Source organism: Lactuca virosa, chromosome 4 (assembly GCF_052849685.1).
Source record: "Lactuca virosa cultivar CGN04683 chromosome 4, Lactuca_virosa_CGN04683_v6, whole genome shotgun sequence".
NCBI classification, from domain to species: Eukaryota; Viridiplantae; Streptophyta; class Magnoliopsida; order Asterales; family Asteraceae; genus Lactuca; species Lactuca virosa.
Genome location: NC_136429.1, coordinates 422,505,573 through 422,527,278, shown reverse-complemented (window position 1 = coordinate 422,527,278; position 21,706 = coordinate 422,505,573).

Genomic DNA, 21,706 nt, shown 5'->3' with positions numbered 1-21,706 from the left:
GACTAAAACCCTAGTGGGTCTTGTAAGCCCTAATGGGCCCAATGAAGCTTAATGGACCTAAAAGCCCAAGCATGTGATTAATGGGCTTAGTGAAACCCTAATGGGCTAATGTGGGTTGGAAACCCTAATTAGGGTTTGGAAAACCCTAATACAATAAAACCCTAATTTGGGGCTTATCGGGACCGCATCAGAATTATTTAATGAATTTGATATATTAATTAATAATCATTTGCAATCAACCTAAGTCAATATTGGACTTAATGGATTAAATCCTTAATGGGTTAAGTAGGAAAACTTAACCCTAATCATCATGTTATGTGAAACCCTAATTTCATTTGGGTTTATTGTTGGGCCTTTCTATTGGGCCTTGATGAAGGGGTTATTAATGGGCCGTCCAAGATCAAGTAAATGGACTAGAATAATTAATGGGCTTTGAGGTAAGGCCCATATGTGGAGTTGGGCCCAATTTGGAAAATTGGGCCATAGATTGGCCATAGTTGGGCCTTAATGATTATATGATGTTGGACCATTAGACTGTCAAAGGTTGGACTGGAATAAATGGTTGGGCCTTATGGTAAGACCTTCTAAAGGTTTGGGCCCAATTTGGAAAATTGGGCCATATGTTGGGCTCTGATTCCTAGTCGACTTTGGGCCTATGGATTGGGCCTTGGGCTTGAATAAGCCAAGCTTGGGGTAATGTAGTAATTATCCAAAGTAGGGACTTATGGTTATGTATTGGAACCCAATTATTAATTATGTGTTATTTTGGTGTTGACAGTTCGGGAACCTGTCATCCAGCAGCTGGGGTTGAGTCTGCGGGACTTCAGCAGTGTGGAGTTGAGTCAACGGGACTTCAGCAGTGTGAGGTGAGTTACCTTCCAGTAGCGGTGGGTCTACGGCCACAATACCGGCCCACTAGTAGGAGTTGTATGTTAGATGATTGTGTTTGTGATATTCATCTAGGTTTGCTACTACCTGGTATGCTTATGTGTTAGCATGATATGTTATATGTGATAGTGGTAGTAGGAGGGGAATAGTCCCCAAGTTCGGCTGTTAGGACCGAAGGGTAGGTCAGCACCCCAGAATGGCTTGACACGGGTAGGTCAGCACCCTAGAATGGCTTGACACGGGTAGGTCAGCACCCCATAATGGCTTGACACGGGTAGGTCAGCACCCCAGAATGGCTTGACACGGGTAGGTCAACACCCCAGAATGGCTTGACACGGGTAGGTCAGCACCCCAGAATGGCTTGACACGGGTAGGTCGGGCACCCCATAATTGTCTGGCATTATGTATGCTATGTGATTGTATGGTATGTGGTATGATGGGGGAACTCACTAAGCTTCGTGCTTAAGGTTTACAGTTTTGGTTTCAGGTACTCGTTTTCAAAGGAAAGGAGCCGGCTTGATCGCAACGCATCACACTATGTTTTCCGCACATGAGATCTTTGGGAGTACACTCTGATATGGTTTTATGATAATATGTTTTGATTATTGGCACTTTGGTTTTGACATGAGATATTAATATGAATGTTTTTATACTGATGGTTTTATATAATAACTTAATTAAAACGAAATTTTTGGTCTTGAATTTTGGGATGTTACAAGTTGGTATCAGAACCTTGGTTTGAGGGATTCGGGCACACTCCCGGGTGTGTCTGAACTCAAACTAAGGACTTGGTATGAAAATTTTTAAAAGTAAAACCCTTTTATAAAAAGAAGTTTGAAAAGAATTTGAAAAGTGCAAAGGACTTTGAAAAGAGCAAGGTGTGTGATGCGTGCAATCAGCCGAGCTCAAGTAAGTTTTCCCCAAGATACCCATATATGTTATGATATGTTATGATATGATTATGAGAACTGCATGTTAGATTAGGGCTAAGGATCTAGGAGGATGCGTTATATGCATATTATATGTGCTTGTAGACTTACATGCTAGTACTGATCAGTCAGTGTAGGATAGCCTGTTTAGGTTATGCCTGATTGTATAAGCCTTTGAATTGCATGTACAGATTCCTGATTAGAGGATAGAATGGTTTGATTGGATTATGAGGGTTAGATCTTTCCATTGTCTGAATGATGCTTGCTTTGTGCTTTGTGGGATTCTTAGTAATGTGAACTAGCTATTAAGTGAATATGCTAAGTCACATGTGGCACAGGTTGGATAATCTCAGAGTGATAGATTTGACCCTATTACGCAGCTCTTGTTTGAGTCCAACCGTTCTAGGGATGGGTCTTTTACTCAAAGGATTATCTTATCTCCGTTGCATGTGGCTATATTCATGAGGTAGCTGGTTGACATTACTGGGAATCTTTCAGCAGCTGACGACTGGTGAGTTCGGGAACCTAGGAAAGCCTAGGATATGTTTCAGTGGGTTAGTAGTGAGGCTCAGTAGACTTGGGTGTACCAGTTTGAGGAAGTGACTTGGAGGATTCGGGAGGATTGCTGAGGAAAGTATGGATAGGTGTGGAATGTAGTATTGGGCCCGTACTACTGAAAGCACAGGATCCATACTCGAATCGGTGAGAGTCTTGGAGAATCTGAGAAGCTTCGGGGAGAAGTTAGTGACCCGGTTTGGGGACAGAGGATGTTCCAGTTGTTGCAGCGTAGCCATTGGCAAGTCAGCTAGTGAGCGTGACAGGGTGTCAGACCCTGAAGGATATGATTTCCAAGAGGTTGCAAATGCTAGATCGATTTAGAGCACTTTCAGAAGAGAGGTTCGTGCCAGGTGCGTACGGGAAAGTGCACAAGGGATTTTGTCACTCCAAGGGTTTAGGCTGCTACAGGTATGGCGGGGTTAGTCATGTCAGCTGAAGGTGATTAGTATTCCTCCAGATGTTCACGGATATGTTATCTTCTGCCACTGCAAGGTGGATATTGGGAATCTGTATCGCCTTGGAATGGTGAGTGAGTTTGGACAGGACGGATCTCAGGTCGGTCTTCTATTATTGTCTGGGTCATCAAGGATTGTCATATGCCATTCTGCCTGCCGCGAAGTCCTTGATGAACCCACAGAGGGGCACATCTTGCGGAGTGGGTTCCGCGCGCACCATTATCAATCTGGATCTTCGCCAGGATCTATGCGGTGTATTATTTAGAGGATATTCGGTCAGGGTTAGAGCGATAGTTCTCCAGCGAAGTCAGCGTTCAGTGGTTCTATCATGGTTCAGGTATGGTTGACGATCGTCTATGGATGAACTTTGGAGTTCAAGGCACTACCGTTGCTAGGGAAGGACTGATAGCATGAAGATAGTGGAGTTAGTTGCGAGTCTTAGACGCATGGGTGTTCTATCATTAGATGTTCAAGAGAATTGCATTTCTCGCATGGGTTGTGTTCGGTCAGAGTTCAATAGCGCTGCGAGATTGAGAGTGGGAACGAGGATTCGTCAGCCATAGCGAAGATTAAGGCCTCCAGTTGTCAGCATGGAAGGTGGACTGAGGTGTCAGACTGTACCAGATTCAAGAGTACTCTTCAAGATTTCAGTGGATGGGCGATCTTAAGGTTTAACTGGTAAGTGATCGCTAGCATGGGTAGGCACAGGTTGTCATCCGTGGACTATTAGGAACAAAGAAGGATTGGGAATCTTTTAATTCTCACGTACCGTGAAGACTTAGTCGAATCTAAGTGGGGTAGAGACTTTTGTAAAGTTCTACAAATGCGAGTTCTGGTTGCACGAGGTGCAATCTCTTGGGCACCTTGTCAACCAGAAGGGTACTTTGGTCGATCCGGCAAAGATAGAGGTTGTGATGCAGTGGGAGATTCCGAGGTCTCCAGCTGAGATTCGGAGTTTCCTGGGTCTAGCGGGTTATTACCGGAGAGTTATGCGGGACTTCTCCGAGATTGCGGTTCTTTTGACCCGACTGACCAAGAAGTCGGTGGCCTTTCGTTGGGGGCCTGAGCAGCAGACAACCTTCGAGACTCTCAGACAGCAGGTTTTGGGAACCAGATTAGAGCTTCAGTTAGGACTCAAGTTCGGTTGAGTGTTAGGTCGAGTGCGTGTTCGACCCGGTAGTATGGAAAGTGTTGTAAGACTACGGGGGTAGCCGTAGCATTCACTAGCGATCAGGTAGTATGGAGAGTGTTGTAAGTCTGCGGGTGTAGCCGTAGCATTCACTAGCAGCCAGATAGTGTTAGAGTGTTGTAAGTCTGCTGGTGTAGCCGTAGCATTCAATAGCAGCCAGATAGTGTTAGAGTGTTGTAAGTCCACGGGTGTAGCCGTAGCATTCACTAGCAGCCAGATAGTGTTAGAGTGTTGTAAGACTGCGGGTGTAGCTGTAGCATTCACTTGTTTGGTAGATAGCATGAGCGCGTTGTTAGGACGCGGAAGGAACAGTGGTACCCACCAGTTCGGGTGCAATAGTGAAGATATGGAAATCCACGGACTGGATTACAGAATTACCTAGACGGATTAGATCTGGTTGAGCTAGTGATAAGACTATAGGAACGCCACTGCAGTTTTGAGATCGAGGAAGCAATGGATTGCTTAAGGTAGCTTGTTATAAAAGGCTACAATTGGTCATGTAGCAATCGCGTTTAGCCGTGGTATGGTAACGTCAGGATTCAACGCATGGACCCGATCGGTTGGATCAGGAGGTTGTTAGAGCCTCAATAACACAATAACTATGACAACTAGTTTCAGAGAAGGATTTTGTTCAGAAGTCATGTGAAACGACTAGGTGGGAGCCCTTTTAGCTCAGCGACCGGGTTGGAACCCGGTATTTCAAATGACTAACGGATGAATTGAGACCAGGGAGGTCTCGATGGATTTTGGGAAGCAACTATGTAGTAGCATACTGCTCCAGGCAGATCAGTGTTCAAGCAGTTACCGCATTTGGGCGGTGTTAGTATGTGTGTTTTAAGTTGCATATATGCACGGAATAACTGGTTTATTGGGGAGTGACAAGTCACCCACAACGGGATTAGCTGAGCCTTGGCCAAGTATAAGTGACCTGCAAAGGTAATTGGTCTTGTGACCCTGAATTATAGTGGGAACCTCGAGTTATTGAAAGTTGAGTAGCTGGTTGAAGGATAAAGTGGATTCGGTCCAACGATAATGATTCAGTATGGGTGGTCTGCCAGGGATTCAGACCATCTCGAGACAGTAGATTTCAAACAGAGTATATGTGATCTTGATGCAAGGAGTTCGTTCGTTTCTGGGTTTTAGAACCCTGCGAGGGATGATTTAGAATGCCTTGGAAAGGTTGGGGCTATGCTCGGAGTTGTGGCCGTCTTACTAGAGTGGTTAGTGTGTAAGGAAGGGTAATGAATGATTTCGAGGACGAAATCTAATTTAAGTGGGGGAGAGTTGTAACACCCCGTTTATTTATTTAATAAATAAATAAATTACTGAATGAATAGTAGCCTAAAATTTATAATTATATAGCAAGGTGTTGGTCTCGAGGGGCTAATTGTCATAAATTTAGAAGTTGAGGGCTAAAGGGTAAATTTTGGACCTTAATTGAAAAGAATTCGTCAAGCAACGGGCGGTTTTGTAAATTCTGGATTATTTTTGTATAGATTTTAGAAGATGGGGGCTGTCTAGTAAATCTGGACTTATTATGAAAGAAGTTTATGGATTCAGGGTTTAAATGGTAAATATTGGCCTTGCTTTGAAAGGAAATGTGAGGGGAGGGACTGTTATTGTCATTATGGCAAACATTTAGATGGAGCGGGTATTTAAGGGTTCAAACCCTAACCCTATCGACAATTTATGCAGCCGCCACCTTCAACTTATACCTCCCATCTCCGGTGCCACCTCCCTCTCATTCTCCCCAGCCGCCGCCGATGTCTCTTTCGTTTTCCGACCAGATGGAGTCCCGAACGACGCCGCCTGCTGCCTCCGCTGCCGACGAAGGCAACAACTGTGGTCCTAGCAGGCGAGAAAGGGAGACCGGGAGCTCAAAGTCGCGACTGCCGCCGCCGGAGGCTGTGAAGATCATGAGGTCGCAATCTCGTTTTCCTCCGGTGCCACCGCTGTTAATGAGGTCATGAATCAACCCCCCACGGCTGCTGTAGCTGTTCCAAATCGTTGCTATTCTTCTTCTTTTCTCCTATTTATCCCGTCGCCGCCGCCTTGTGGGTGGAGGAACTCATGGCGTTTCCTACTATCACCGGTGAATGGTGGTATGGTTCTAGGCTCGTGTGCGACGTGGGTGCGATGTGAGGGAAGTTCTGTCGAGAAGGGTCGCGGAAAACCACCATGGCAGCCGGCCATGGTGGCTGTCATCGCAATGCCGCCGCTACTGCCGTCGTTTTGTGCTTCCGCCTTCGCCAACCACCACCTGGAGGGTGGCCGGATTCTCTCGCAAGAAGTTATCGTGGGTGTGTGCATATTCTGTTGCGTATGAGTGGTGTGTGTGTGTAGCTTGGTCGGAAAACGAGAACAGCCACCGCCACCACCGTGAGGTGGTGGCTGCAACCATCTGTCGCCGCCGGCCACCGCAAAGTGGTTGTGTGTGCGTTTATTTCCCTTTTAGTGTGTTTATTTTTGAGTTGTAAAATGTAATTCGAAATTGGAATAATGAAAAAGGAACCCTAACCACCACCGTGAGGTGGTGGCTGCCGCCACCGGCCGCTGTGTCCGGTGGCGGTGTGCCTTATTGGATAGTGACTAGTTTGGGGTGTTTAGGCAAGGAACTAAAACCCTAGTGGGTCTTGTAAGCCCTAATGGGCCCAATGAAGCTTAATGGACCTAAAAGCCCAAGCATGTGATTAATGGGCTTAGTGAAACCCTAATGGGCTAATGTGGGTTGGAAACCCTAATTAGGGTTTGGAAAACCCTAATACAATAAAACCCTAATTTGGGGCTTATCGGGACCGCATCAGAATTATTTAATGAATTTGATATATTAATTAATAATCATTTGCAATCAACCTAAGTCAATATTGGACTTAATGGATTAAGTCCTTAATGGGTTAAGTAGGAAAACTTAACCCTAATCATCATGTTATGTGAAACCCTAATTTCATTTGGGTTTATTGTTGGGCCTTTCTATTGGGCCTTGATGAAGGGGTTATTAATGGGTCGTCCAAGATCAAGTAAATGAACTAGAATAATTAATGGGCTTTGAGGTGAGGCCCATATGTGGAGTTGGGCCCAATTTGGAAAATTGGGCCATAGATTGGCCGTAGTTGGGCCTTAATGATTATATGATATTGGACCATTAGACTGTCAAAGGTTGGACTGGAATAAATGGTTGGGCCTTATGGTAAGACCTTCTAAAGGTTTGGGCCCAATTTGGAAAATTGGGCCACATGTTGGGCTCTGATTCCTAGTCGACTTTGGGCCTATGGATTGGGCCTTGGGCTTGAATAAGCCAAGCTTGGGGTAATGTAGTAATTATCCAAAGTAGGGACTTATGGTTATGTATTGGAACCCAATTATTAATTGGGTGTTATTTTGGTGTTGACAGTTCGGGAACCTGTCATCCAGCAGCTGGGGTTGAGTCTGCGGGACTTCAGCAGTGTGGAGTTGAGTCAGCGGGACTTCAGCAGTGTGAGGTGAGTTACCTTCCAGTAGCGGTGGGTCTATGGCCACAATGCCGGCCCACTAGTAGGAGTTGTATGTTAGATGATTGTGTTTGTGATATTCATCTAGGTTTGCTACTACCTGGTATGCTTATGTGTTAGCATGATATGTTATATGTGATATTGGTAGTAGGAGGGGAATAGTCCCCAAGTTCGGCTGTTAGGACCGAAGGGTAGGTCAGCACCCCAGAATGGCTTGACACGGGTAGGTCAACACCCCAGAATGGCTTGACACGGGTAGGTCAGCACCCCATAATGGCTTGACACGGGTAGGTCAGCACCCCAAAATGGCTTGACACGGGTAAGTCAGCACCCCAGAATGGCTTGACACGGGTAGGTCAGCACCCCAGAATGGCTTGACACGGGTAGGTCAGCACCCCAGAATGGCTTGTACAAAGAATCTTACCTAACTCTAATTAATGTTCCCTATTTATAGGAAACGAGAAAGCATACAAAAAAATTACAAGGACTAAACCATACGCTTCGTTACAAATGTGCCTTGTAAAATAAACTTAGGTCTTCGACATATTACAACTGGTCTTCGACCGTTACATTCTCCCCCTTTGTAATAATGTCGACCATCTTCAGTTCAAAAGAATCTGTATAGCATACAGCATCACCCTTCGAATTTCAGAGTACCAAGAAATAATCTTCTTCAACTCTTTCTTGTCTCCTTCGTTATTCTTCTTGCAGCTATTCATACGAACAATGAAGTTCGTATATTGGGACGTAGTGTATCTCTCCACTTCGCAAGCTTGGAATAAGTATCTCTTGGCTTTTCCATTTTTGTCTTTTCCTGCGAAGACCATGCCAATAGGCTTCAAACATATTTCCCCATCAGCATACTTCTTTAACTCAGGTTGAGTCTTCTTTGGTTCCATGGGTACTTTCACTTCTAATCCCTTCGCAGTAGCTAACTCCACATCCGTTAAGGCCAAACACTCTTAGTAGTTATCTATGAATATTTTGATGTGAGCTAGACCAAGACGAAATACTTCTGGATCAGTCTCTCGAAGATAAGAAGCATCTTTGTCTTTCAGAAGTAATGCAACTTGTATAAGATCATACAAGTTCATTAATGGAAAATCAGCTATCGAGAAATCACATTCCTGACCATTCGCCCTTGCAACATAAAATCGAAGGTTTTTCATCATGTCTTCGAAAAGAACATCCCTCTTAATACTGATCACCTTCTTTATCTTCACTAGTGACCATATATCCTCTGGAAGTTTCCCTAACACAGCATGAAACCTGAGCTTCATGTATGTATAATTGTCATCATTATCAAACTTCTCAGCAATTTTGTACTAAGCCATGATAAACATCATTTCATTGATTGGGAAATCCAGTTGTCTCATATCCGTATTAACAACTGCATAGCTTTGCTTCGGCTTCTTCTCAAAAGCATACATATGGTTATATGAAACTCTTGCTTCAGTTGTTTCATATTTGTAATGCTTTGCAGGATCACCCTTGTTCATTCCAGGTGGGTCACTTGCACAAAGACTTAAAATACTTTGTACAACTCTTAGCTTCTCTATATCAGCATCAGCTTCAACTTTCTTTTCTTCTTTCGACTTTTCAACCAAAATTGTTTTTCCTTTGTCTTTGATTAAGGAACTATCACCAACTTCCTTGGGCTTCGAACTACTACCACCTTCCCCAATCACAATTCCTTTGGAAATTGGTCTTGAAATTTGCTTCGTAGAAATTGGCATTGTTGTCACAACAGTCGAAGTAACAGGCCCAACAGTTGAAATAATTGGCTTTGATACTGGAATTGTTGTTTGAAAAATGTTCCCAACAGTTTTACCAGCATCAATTTTCTCAGCAACATGCGAAATCTCACCAACTTTTGCACTACCAACCTTCTTTTCTCCCACTTACACCCCTGTAACCACAGGTGGGGCATCCGTTGGTAAAAGACTCGAAAACTTGGATAATGGAGCCAATTGTTTGTGCAGCACAACCTCGAACTGAGAAAATTTCTGAGACAAGAATTCTGGAGTTATAATCGAAGAAGCAACAGGTGTGGTAGACAAATCTTTTAACTCCTTCAGCAAAGAGATAAGCTCCATAAAGCTTCGACAGTTATCTGTAGAAAGTTGAGTTATTTGAGGACTCAAGCTTTCATACAGCTTGACAAATTTTGTGACAGCATCACAGATAATATCGACCTTTTGATTTAAAGATGCATAGTCTTGCTGAGCACTAGCAATCTCTTTGATCATGTCTTCACGAAGTTCTTGAAGCTTGAGATTGACATCTTCGCGTACTTGCTTTACATCTTTAACAAATAAGACATGTATTTCTTTTGCCACCCTTCGTAAATCTTGAACTTCACTCACAAAGTTCGAAGACTGAGACTCCACCCGTAGTTCGTTGCTCTTATCATTTTGATCAACCTTCTCCAAGATTTTAGATTCCGAATCTTGAATCATGCCAGAAACTTTACTAACCATCCTGGCTTCGAATGCTTTGAGCATAACGTCAAGTTCCAAACTTGAAAGAGATTGACTTCCCCCCATATCAGCTTGAGACTGAATAATAGAATTCATCTTCTTATTCAAAATCTTAAACTGCTATTAACATATTGTCAGGAACAGCTTCTTCGTCGTCATCAAATTCCATCTCTTCAAATGTTCCCCCAAAACCCCCTTCGTCAACATCAGTATCCTCAGTATTTTGAAGTGGATCAGTGGTTTAGGATGAGAACAATGTAGTGATGGGTTGGGTGAGAATGGTTTCAAATGTGGGTGAATTGGTAGTGTTTGTGATTGGTACGATAAAGGGTGGTAAAGAAACAAGAGTAGCAGAAGATGCAGGAATACCTTGAGTCGAAACAACAAGTTCTTTATTCGTATTTCCTTCACCCATATTGACATTTACATCCGTATCAGATACGTGTGTAGTGATGTTTGAAGTTCGAACCTCCTCAAGAACTGATTCAGTTATCGAAACTTCGGGTGGTGTGACCGTAGTCTGCTTAGGAAGAGATGTCGATTGAAGAATTGTAGCTTCAGGAGTTTCAGGAACTTTCTCCCCTGCGGATGATTCTGCTTGAAGAATCATTTTTCTCTTCTTTAACTTCTTCTTCGAAAGATGTGTAGCAACATCTTCAGCTCTTCGTTTCTTGGAAGAAGTAGAAACAGGAGCTGGAACCCCACGAATGAGAATTCCTTGGTGATTCAAATATGGTTTACGAACCATCGAAGAAGACTTAAATGAACCATCAGAAGACTTTCGTGATCTTCGAGACTTTTTCTTTATTCTTCGAAAAATACCTGATTTGGATGGGAATGTTTCCTTGTCTTGAGTATCATCAACAGGCTCAACTGGATAAACCACAACAGTCGAAACTTGTGCATCGGGGTTCATCGGTTTTGGTGGTGATTTCTTTTTCTTTGGTTCTTGTACTGGTTTCTCAGGAGTAATTGTTACATTCTTCTTTGATTTGCGAGACTTCTTCGAAGGACCAACAGCTTCACAACTTCCCAGAGCCATCATCCGGATTGATTGTTTCCAAGTACTCCATTAGAACCAAATTCGTTGGATCAACACGTTGTAACATTGCATCTGGAATTCTTGCAATGTGTGTAAAAATCTCAGCATCATCCGTAACCTCCTTCGGAAAATGATACTTGTTGAATTCAGCAGTCTCCTCATCAGCAGGCACCGCAATTCCCTCTTTGGCATAGAAATATCGAAGGATTAAACTCCAATACCTAGCACACGAAATTCCTTGAACAACATTCGTGTTTTCTACACTCTTTTGAAATTCCTTCCGTAATTGTGTAGAATAATCCACATTGATTTCATAATACAACCCATCTACCATTGCATATACCTCCATTCGACCTTTGTCTAAACCTACACTGCGACCAGTCAAGCAGCGTAGAAAAATGCCGAAGAGAAAATTCCAAATAGTTGGAAGTCCTGACTTCTTGAAATCATTGATCTTGGTGAGTGGTGGTTGGTAACCCATCTCATTGAACATGTGGATGACTTGTGCAAAAGAAAGATCAGTATAGATTGGAGAGTTAGGGATATCAAGAATCTGACAAAAGATCTTCTTGGACAATCGGATCTTCTTGTCATTCACCAGTTGAAAAGTGATTATATCCATTGCTTTGTTGTACGTGGCAGTAGAACCTGCTTGAGAAAGCCATGAAAGTGGAACTGCAAACGAATTAAACATGGCAGTGGAAAGAACAGAACTCTTTAAGGCAACTACCAACATCTTTAATTCGTCTGGGTAAAGAGAAACATCATCTTCAACTTGATAGTTTGTGCCTTGAATCTTCATGATTGGTTGCGAAGTAACATCTTCAGTGTCTTGAGATTGAACAACGACTTCAGCAGAATTGGCCATGATTAGGGTTTGTGAAAGCTTTGAAGAACAATCGGAAATTTGCAGAGAAAAGTTGGGAATTTGTCGTTTGGAACCGTAAACTGAGAACACGCTTTGATTCCCCTTTTTATATGTAACCCTAGTGTTTGAATTTGAAGCGGGATTGACATTAAATAAAATCCGACGTGGCACCTTGAATCTCGCACCATACTGTCGATAAAGTAGCCATGCGTCAAAAAGTAGCTGTCACATCACCTAGAAACCTGGACTGAATACCGAATGTCTTTTCAAACAGTCGGATCGTATATCCCAATTGAATTGTAACCGTCACCAGTATTCGAATGGAGGTAAGGCTCTTTCACTTTTGGGATAAAAAGCGAAGTCATTTTCCAGATGTTTGAAATCATCAGCCTGAGTTGGTTTTACCCAGAACTTCAAGGATTTCGTGAGTGCAATGTGCCAAAGAAAAGATAAGAAGCAAATTAACGAAAATTTGGATCTGTGATGTCAAAAAAAAAAATTCGACACAAAAGCAGATAAACCCCGGGCAAAGGTTGCTTCGTTAATTATCAAGAGAGATATGTATGTTCCCGTGAATTTTAATCGAATACTTATAGAGATGTATTGAAGGGCTTCTTTTATAAGGCTTCGTGTGTGGTTTACAATTTCGTTACATATTAACCTAAACATAAGGTGAGTAATTGTAACAGAAATTACATGTTTGACCAGTGTAGTCAGTGACAAGTATGCTTTGAATTATTTTGGAAGAAACTTCGAAAGCAAATGAAACTCACACGAAAATCATATTCATGAAAGAATTGATACTGAATCCTGTTGGGTAACAAACATCGTGGGCTTCGATAGTTTGATCAAGATTACGCATAAGAAATGAATATGATTTGGAGTTTCAAAAAGTGGTACAGAAACAAATGTTTCGTCAAAACTGGAACAAAGTTCCCCGTCAATTCCTTACGAAGATGGAATGTTGGGTTTCACTTTCATCACGGTCTCATGATGTCAGATGATTAACACAGAATTTTGATATGCTTAATTCATGATTGGTTTGATCGATGACCTCTTGGACATATGTCATTGTGTGTGAAATGTGTTAGAACTTTGTGATGAAAAAGATTGGTTTAAGAAAACACTTGTACCTCTGTTATAATTGGACCAAACAGACAACTCTTAACTCATTTGAGAAGAGTAAGGTAGCTCATTCGACTAATGTGAATATAAGCCTGACTTGGGAAGAAATTTTCGTATGAAAAATTTCATTAAGGCTTTCGTAAACACACATTGAGTCTGTGAAGGCTTGAGTCGACATGCTGCAGCATGCTTCTAGGGACAGTCTAACTAGTACAAAGTTGTCGAAATTGTACCTTCCCAGAGAAACACAAGCATGACCCTTGTATGTCCTTCGTGAGATCTGTATACACATAAGATAAAGAACAAAAGAACAAAAGTCTTTTTGATGTTTTTGATTTTTCTTAAAAGAAACAATTAACAAACAAAAGAAAATCTTTTTGGATTTTGAGATTTTTCGAAAGTAAAAGAACAAAATAGAAATAAAATCTTTTTGTAGTTTTTGATTTTTCGAAAAGAAAATGACAAAACAAAGATAAAATCTTTTTGCAGTTTTTGATTTTTCGAAAAAAAAATGACAAAACAAAGATAAAATCTTTTTGTAATTTTTGATTTTTCGAAAAGATACTGAAATATAAAAGAAATTTGGAAAACTAACGAAGAGAGTTACTCCAAACTAAAATGCTCAATATCACGAAGTCGAAGCATGTCGAAGCGTTGACTATGAACAGTAACCTCTGAATGGTTGACTATCAGCCTCTGAATGAGTCATGATGACCTCTGAATCGACATATTTATATAACACTTCGTTGTTATATATTCGAAATCATTCCTGGAACTGAACTTGCTTCGATCATCCCCAACCCTGTCAAAATTCGAACAAATGATTTTTCATCCAAAGCTTTTGTAAAAATATCAGCAAGTTGATCCGTTGTTTTTACAAAATGAACTTCTATATTGCCATCTTCCACATGATCTTTGATAAAGTGATAACGAAGAACAATATGTTTTGTTTTTGAATGTTGTACTGGATTATGACAAATGTGTATAGCACTTTGCGAATCACAATACAATGGAATCTTTTTCATATTAACAGCATAATCTCTCAATTGACTCTGAATCCAAACAATTTGTGATGTACAAGCAGCAGCTGCAACATATTCAGCTTCAACAGTAGAAATCGAAACACACGTCTGCTTCTTCGACTGCCAACTAACCAATTTGCCATCCAAAAATTGACAACCACCACTTGTGCTTTTTCGATCCAAAGTACACCCTCCAAGATCTGCATCTGAAAATGCCTGAATGAAAAACCCTGTTTTCGAAGGATACCACAATCCTAACGAAGTTGTTCCCTTGAGATAACGAAAGATATTCTTCACAGCAATTAAATGTGGTTCTCGTGGATTTGGTTGATACCTAGCACAGTTACATACATAAAACATGATATCAGTTCTACTTGCAGTAAGATAAAGCAATGAACCTATCATGCTCCTGTATAAAGTAAGATCAACCGCAGGCATTTCTAACGAAGGTGATAACCTTGTACCAACTGCCATTGGAACTCTTAGCTTTGTGCTATTTGTCATTCCAAATTTTTCGAGCAAATTCCTTGTATACTTTTCCTGATTGATGAAAATGCCTTCTCTGGTTTGATGAATGTTTAAACCAAGAAAATTATTGATTTTACCCATCATGCTCATTTCAAATTGGCTTTTCATCAAATTCTCAAATTCACTAGACAAAGCAGGGTCAGTAGAGCCAAAAATAATATCGTCGACATAAATTTGAACAAACATTAGATGATTCCCAACTTTCTTTCGAAATAATGTGGGGTCAACTGATCCTTGTTTAATTTTCGACTGTTTTAAGAAACTAGTAAGAGTTGCATACCATGCTCTTGGTGCTTGTTTTCACCCATATACAGCTTTATCTAAAATGTATACATGATCAGGATGCATTTCATTTACGAAACCTGGAGGTTGTTCAACGTAAACAGTTTTTCAAGTTCACCATTAAGAAAAGCACATTTCACATCCATTTGATAGACATCGAAATCCTTATGAGCTGCATAAGCTAAAAATATCCGAACAACCTCGAGTCTTGCAACAGGGGCAAAGGTTTCTTCATAGTCAATCCCTTCTTGTTGCGAATATCCTTTTACAACTAAACGTGCTTTATTTCGAACAATATTTCCATCTTTGTCGGTTTTGTTTTTGAAAATCCATTTTAACCCGACAATCGAAACATTTTCAGGTTTAGGAATTAATCGCCAAACCTTGTTTCTATCAAATTCAGCCAGTTCAGATTGCATTGCAACGACCCAATCTGAGTGTTCCATTGCAATCTTAACTGTTTTTGGTTCAATTTTCGAGATGAAAACATTGAACATGCAAAATTCTTGATGAGTATTTAATACCTCATTCTTTGCACGAATTTGAGCTCTTGTTAATACTCCATCTTGAGGATTTCCAATGACTTGATCTTTCGGATGAGTTCTTGTCCATTTTTCTAATGGTGGATATGCTGGATCAAATTCTAAAGGTGCATCTTCGTACATATCTTCATGTTGAGATCCTGTAACAGAAAGATTATCATTAATTTCGTGAAATTCATCATTTTCATCAAGACTTATCAAATCATTATTATTTCGTTCAATTTCAACAGAAAGATCATTCTGATGCTTCCCCTCAACTAGATGCTCCCCCTCAACAACTACAACTTCATCCATTCTTCCATTCTACCCCTCGAAAGAATGTTCCCCCTCAACCAGAGCATTCGAATCCAAGTGCTCTCCCTCCGCTGGATTATTATGCATACTTTCGCCAACTCCTGGAGAATTCGTTGTTGAATTTTCATCTACAATAGTTTGATTAATTTACATGTCATCAGTATGCTTCGAAGATTCAGAGTGATGATTATCATTCACATGAATTGCAGCATCCACAACCCTGTCAGGAATACCAAAAATTAAATCATAATCAAAATCAGATGAATTTGATTCTTCAGTTTCATCAGATGATTCATTAATAATTGGTTTTTGTTCAAATTGCTTTTCAACTTGTTTGACATAATAATCATCAAAAGTAAGATTGAATGTCTCTTCGACTTTTCGTGTGCGCTTATTTAACACTCTATATGCAACCGAATTGTGCGAATATACCAAAAATATGCCTTCGTCAGCCTTAGCTTGAAATTTTGAGAGGCTATCTTTAAGATTCATTATAAAGCACCTGCAACCAAAAATATGAAAGAATTTGACATTAGGTTTTCGATTATTGATAATTTCATACTGAGTGATATTGAATCGACGATGTATGAAAGATCGATTTTGAGTGAAACATGCTGTCGAAACTGCTTCAGCCCACAGATATTGAGGAAGATTTGCATATGTCAACATAGTTCTCGCGGCTTCGTAAAGTGACCTATTTCGTCTTTCAACAACACCATTTTGCTGAGGTGTATAGGGCGAAGAAAAGTTATGTGAAATTCCTTTTTCTGTTAAGTACGGATCCAACACATTGTTCTTAAACTTAGATCCATTATCACTTTTGATCTTTCAAACATTTTTCTTCAGACTCATCTCAATCTTCTTTATAAACTCGATCATTGTTTGAGCAACTTCAGATTTTAACCTAAGAAAATATACCCAAGTAAGTCGTGAAAAATCATCAACAATAACCAAAATGTACCGTTTCTTGTTGAGAGTTTCAACAGTTGATGGTCCACAAAGGTCGATGTGAAGAAGTTCCAACGGTTCCACAATTTTCGAATCTATAACAATTGGATGTCCTTTCCTGTGCTGTTTCCCTTGTTCACAAGCTGCACACAAGGTATCATTGTCAAACTTTAGTACAGGTAAACCTCGAACAAGATCGTCAACAACCAATTTATTCAGATTTCGAAAGTTTAAATGCGATAAACGTCGATGCCATAGCCAGCTGATGTCAGAGGAAGCTTTCGAAAGTAAGCACACTGAGGGTTTGCCGATGATTGGTTTGATATCAAGAGTAAACATGTCACCATGTCGTTTGGATTTGAGCAAAACTTCGTTAGTTTCCACATTCGAAATGATGTTGTCGTCTTCGTTAAACACCACTTGATTTCCAGTACCCACAACAAGTTGTGAAACACTTATCAAGTTATGTTGAAGACATTCGACATAAGCTACGCGATTAACAGTAAACTTTCCATTCGTGACTTTGCCATAACCTTTCACCTGGCACTTGTGATTATTTCCAAACTTCACAACACCAACATTTTCCAAGCTTCGAAAATCTCTTAAATTTTCCTTTCGACCAGTCATGTAACGTGAGCAACCACTATCGATATACCATTTTTCATCATATTGCTCGTCACATAGTACCTGCGATCACTGAAAGAATTTAGGTACCCAAGGCTGTTTGGGTCCTTGGAAATTAGTTTTGAAAAACAGAATGAATTGCAGAACTTTTAACCCAATCACAAACTTTATTTTTGAGACTATCAATTAAGTCCACATCACTAGGTAAAGGAATAGAAACATAAGTTTTTGTTACTTTGGGATTGTCATTGACACATGCCTTCGTCTTTTTAGAATGTGTTTGTACATGCTTTTCTTTCGAAACTGGTTGCCAAGTTTTCACTGAAACATTCGAGTCTTTTGAAGATGAGCTTTCAGTTGACGAATTATTCACATACTTCTCATAAGCTTCGTGAATTTGTTGTTGAGAATATTTCCTTGATTGATACATTCGTCCTTTTCCTTCAAGCCAATGATCGATGTTTTTGTCACGAGACAACCCTTTTGTATATGAAACTTTTAAGGTTTAGGATTTGGAAAATTTGGTTTTTGTGGAACAAAATCAACATTTGATTTAGGTCGAAATGCCATAGCGTATCGACTTCCATCATTGTTTCCAACACTTATATTTTGAGAAAACCGATTTTGAGATTTTTGTTTTTGAGAAAACCTAGTTTGTTGATGAGAAGAAAATTCTTGTAGTGATGATTGATTTTGAACACTTTTTGAGGTATTTTTGTTATTTTTAGAAAATGATGAGTTTGAAGCTTTCGAAAAATTTGTTTTTGGATAAAATTCAGATCTTGTTTTATTTGTTTGAGCGGGATTTTTCTTTTGATCTGAATGAATTTCTGAATGTGAAGACTTGTTCTCAACAAATTTAGTCTTTTTATTTTCAGTTGTTTTTACTGTCAAACCATTTTGTTGCTTTCGTAACTCAACGGTTTGCCAAAAAATCTTCTTTCGAGCTTGTCTTTTTGAAATTTAATTTTCTTTTGAAAACTTATCAATTTGTGCTCTAAATTCTTTGGAATTTATTGTGACAACAGCTTCATTTTCCACAATAACCTCTTTTGTAACTTTTTTCATAATTTTCGATTTTTCAACCAATTTGCGTGTTGGTTTTTGTCTTTGAAAAACATACGAATTCTGTGTTAGATTATTTTCAACAGTGCTTTGATTTGAAAAGAACCCTTTGTTTGTTGTTTTCTTGTTGTCATCTTCGACCATTTTGTTAAATTCTGGTTTAATGTTCTCAACATTTCCAGTGGTAACAAACACTTGATTGGGGAAAACAACATCATCAGTACACTTGAAATTCGGATACACCACTTGATTTGTTTCCAAATAATGGGCTCCTTTTTCAGACAACACTTTGTCGAAATTTTCAGTGTCCCCAATCACTTGATCAATAACCACACGTGGAATTTCATTTTCTTTCGAATCTTTGTTTGATGAGACCTTTTTGTCCGAATTATCATCATCATTTTCATCATCACTGCTATCCGTTTGACTATCTCGGATATCCACAAAATCACAATCTTTTGAAGTAGAAGGTTTGTCAATGTCAATCTTAACCTTCAAATCCTTAATTTTTTCTTTTCCTTTAGATTTTGATGCAACATTAATGACAGACAATTGAGAACAATCAACATCCTCAATATCACTAATTTCGCTAATATTGTCAGAGTTATCTTTAATATCGGCAAAATTAGATGGAGAATCAGATGTTGAATTCTCAGTCTTTTTCAAAATTTTGATTTGTTCTGATTTTGTCAAAGTATCATTCACAATGTTAACTAATTCATTTGAATCAAGACATTCGTCAATTTTGACAATTCCATAAGCATATCTATCATCAGGAATTTTGTCAAACTCAACAATATTTTTCTCACAATCATACGAAATATTATCAACCTTCGCTCTCTTATATGCTAGAAAAGGTAATAATTTCCTATTTTGTTCCTTGCTAATCTCACACGAATGATGCAAAGCAGTTAATTTGCCATATAGACGTTTAGCAGAGTTACAATAGATATTTCGTTGAGCTAATAAGAGTTTTCTATCACTAGACAACGAATCTCGATCACACATAATGTTGGTTATTTGCAATTCTAAACGTTCTATCTTGAGAATTTTCGAATCTAACTTCTTCTGAGTCTCGAACAACTGATCGCTTAATTTCTTAGCTTCATTGCTAGCAGAAACAACCAAATTATCAAAATAAGCAACAGTATCATCAAAAGCAACAATTTCAGAATCATATGCACTCAAAGGAATATTGAAAGATTGAAGAATAATACGTACCTTTGTTGTCATTGGAGACTTATCAGCAGACTTCGACACAAAGCATCGACCCTTGACCTCTTCGTCTGAATCTTCCTCCAGCTTCGCATACATGGCCCCATGCGTAGGATTACGCATTTCCTCATCATCGAAGCCCGAAGACCAAATTTGATATGTGCCATCATTCTCCTGTTCACCTTGAGCCACCAACGACAAATTTTTAGCCTTCGTACGCACCTCTTCCAACCTCTCCACATAATATGCCTCATCCTTCACTCTATTCTTTTTCTCATCTTTCTTTCGAAGCATGCAATCATTTGCTAGATGATTGGCTCCATTGCAATAATGACAATCCATACCAGAATCTCCTTTTAGTTTCTTCTCTCTCTTCTCCTCAGTACCCTTCGCATCAATCTTCTCATACTTCTTCTTCTCCTCTCCAGCAGCTTTATTCACGGAATTACCTTTTCCCTCATTTTGCTTCATCTTTGAAACAAACGGTTTCTTGAAAAACTTTTTGACTCTATTGTTTGAATAGAAAGCTACCGCCTCATCATCCGAATTCATGAGAAACCCCTCTTCATCATCAGAATCACCTTTTTCGACTGCTTCCTTTTCAGACACTTTAGAGGCTAGTGCTAATGGACCTCCAAGACTAATCTTCGACTCTTCTGCAATTTCATTTACTTCACTTTCGTGAGTTTTCAGTTGATTGTACAAATCATTTAGAGAAGATGTGTCGAAACTTTGCTGATTTTTCACCATCATACTAACACTCCTCCATTCTTTACGGAGTCCCAAACACAAACGTGAGATTGAATTCCATGGAAGACCTCGTGATTCCATAACGATTGCATTTGTAAATCAGCTCGTTCAACCTATCATAGTAACTTTCAATCATTTCACCATCTTTTAGCTTGAAATCCTTCACTTCAATCAAGCATTGCTTAACTGAATTGATTTTCGTCTTCTCGCTACCTTGAAACTTGTCTTTAAGATTATTCCAGATATCTTTTGCAGTTGTACAACTCCTAACATAGTTTTACACAACTGGAGGTAATGCACCATGTAACTCCCTTATGCATCGTTTTTCAAGTTTCTTCATTCGATCATTTTGATTTTCCACACTCGTAGTACTAGATGACGATCCAATTGGTTGAAGGTTCGTCGGAAGAGTAACATTCTCTGAGATACATGACCAAAGCTCTTCATCGATTCCATTCAAGTAATCTTGCATCCGATCCGCCCATTGATCATAGTATTCTGGAATAAGCATAGGAATCTTAGTTGAAGATCCTAGCAGATGAGAGTATAAAGTCATCGAGTTGAGGTTGAAGTTCGCCATTGTTTTACGGAAGAAATTTTTTTGAGAATTTTGAGAAATCAAAGAGAATTTGAAAGCAAATTGCTGAATTGATTAGAAATATCAAGTAGAATACTCGATTCAACAAATCAGTTGCAGAATCGAATCACAACTGAAGATCTAGAACGTTTTTTCACGTCAAAAGGTGCGGAACTTTTGAACCAGAAATTTGATTCAAAAACCTTTTGAATCAGAGTGAAAATCAGATTGCAGATGATGATTCCTGCTCTGATACCAATTGAAGAAGTGTTGGATCAAGTATGAATCAATTCAGAGTTCTACGAATATAGATTGAACACGAGATGTCAATATGATCTGGTTTCAGCTCTATTGTGCTTTCAATTGTTACAGAGAGTAAAATAGACAAGTTGTACAAAGACTCTTACCTAACTATAAGTAATGTTCCCTATTTATAGGAAACGAGAAAGCATACAAAAAAATTACAAGGACTAAACCATACGCTTCGTTACAAATGTGCCTTGTAAAATAAACTTAGGTCTTCACCATATTACAACTGGTCTTCGACCCTTACATGTTTATCTGTTAGCATGATATGTTATATGTGATAGTGGTAGTAGGAGGGGAATAGTCCCCAAGTTTGGCCGTTAGGACCGAAGGGTAGCTCAGCACCCCAGAATGGCTTGACACGGGTAGGTCAGCACCCCAGCATGGCTTGACACGGGTAGGTCAGCACCCCATAATGGCTTGACACGAGTAGGTCAACACCCCAAAATGGCTTGACACGGGTAGGTCAGCACCCCAGAATGGCTTGACACGGGTAGGTCAGCACCCCAGAATGGCTTGACACGGGTAGGT